Genomic DNA, 1822 nt, shown 5'->3' with positions numbered 1-1822 from the left:
GGCTCACTGCAACCTCCACCTCCCGGGTTCAAGCGATTCTCCTGCCTCAGCCTCCCGAGTAGCTGGGATTACAGGCATGGGCCACCACGCCTGGCTAATTTTCGGGTTTTTGTTGTTGTTGTTTGTTTGTTTGAGACGGCGTTTTACTCTGTCACCTAGGTTGGAGGGCAGTGGTGCGACCTCAGCTCACTGCAACCTCTGCCCGCTGGGTTCAAACGATTCTCCTGCCTCAGCCTCCCGAGTAAAACAAGGCGCCCGACACCACGCCTGGCTAATTTGGTTTCTTTTGTTTTGTTTTGTTTGTGTTTGTTTTTGAGACGGAGTCTTGCTCTGTCACCCAGGCTTGAATGCGGTGGCATGATCTCAGCTCACCGCAACCTCCACCTCCCAGGTTCACGCCATTCGCCTGCCTCAGCCTCCTGAGTAGCTGGGATTACAGGCGCCTGCCACCACGCCTGGCTAATTTTCGGGTTTTTGTTATTTGTTTGTTTGTTTGAGACAGAGTTTTAGTCTGTCACCTAGGTTGGAGTGAAGTGGTGTGATCTCAGCTCACTGCAACCTCTGCCCCCCGGGTTCAAGCGATTCTCCTGCCTCAGCTTCCCGAATAACCGGGATTACAAGGCGCCCGCCACCACGTCTGGCTAATTTTGTTTGTTTGTTTGTTTTTGCTTTTTTGAGATGGAGTCTCGCTCTGTCGCCCAGGCTGGAGTGCAGTGGCACGATCTCGGCTCACTGCAAGCTCTGCCTCCTGGGTTCACGCCATTCTCCTGCCCCGAGAAACTGGGACTACAGGCGCCCGCCACCACGTCCGGCTAATTTTTTGTGTATTTAGTGGACACGGGGTTTCACCATGTTAGCCAGGATGGTCTCGATTTCCTGACTTTGTGATCCACTTGCCTCAGTCTCCCAAAGTGCTGGGATTACAGGTGAGAGCCACCGCATCCAGCACCCGGCTAATTTGTGTGTGTGTGTGTGTGTGTGTGTGTGTGTGTGTTGTTTTTTGGTTTTTTTTTTGAGACAGACTCTCGCTCTGTCACCCAGGCTGGGTGCAGTAGCACTATCTTGGCTCATGGCAAGCTCCACCTCCCGGGTTCACGCCATTCTCCTGCCTCAGCCTCCCAAGTAGCTGGGACTACAGGCGCCCACCACCACGCCTGGCTAATTTTTTAGTAGAGACAGGGTTTCACCATGTTGGCCAGGCTGGTCTTGAACTTCTGACCTCAGGTGATCTGCCTGCCTTGGCCTCCCAAAGTGCTGGGATTATAGGCATGAGCCACCACATCCGGTCTCTCCTAGCTATTTTGAAATGTGTAATGGACTACTGTTTACTGTAGTCACCCTACTGATCTATCAAACACTAAGTCTTGTGTGCTCAATGAGCACCCAGGTCGGTTGTCTGAGCTTGGCCCTGTCACGTTCCCTCCTGGAGCCTCAGTTTTCCCTTCTGTGAAATGGGTATATATTAGCGCCTGCCTCTAATACAGTGTTGTGAGGCTTCAGGGAGGGAGGATTTTGTTCCTGTACCTCTAGAGCAGGGACTTCTTTCCTCTCTTTTCCTTTCTCTCTCTCTCTCTCTCTCTCTCTCTCTTTTTTTTTAAACAGACTCACTCTGTCACCCAAGCTGAAATGTAGTGGAATGATCTCAGCTCACTGCAACCTCTGCCTCCCAGGTTCAAGTGATTCTTCTGCCTCAGCCTCCCGAGTAACTGGGATTACAGGCGTGTACTACTATATACCTGGTTAATTTTTGTATTTTTAGCAGAGACGGGGTTTCACTATGTTAGCCAGGCTGGTCTTGAACTCCTGACCTCAGGCAATCCAC

Source organism: Mandrillus leucophaeus, unplaced genomic scaffold, assembly GCF_000951045.1.
Source record: "Mandrillus leucophaeus isolate KB7577 unplaced genomic scaffold, Mleu.le_1.0 Scaffold230, whole genome shotgun sequence".
Classification (NCBI taxonomy): Eukaryota; Metazoa; Chordata; class Mammalia; order Primates; family Cercopithecidae; genus Mandrillus; species Mandrillus leucophaeus.
This window is presented reverse-complemented; position numbering follows the sequence as displayed.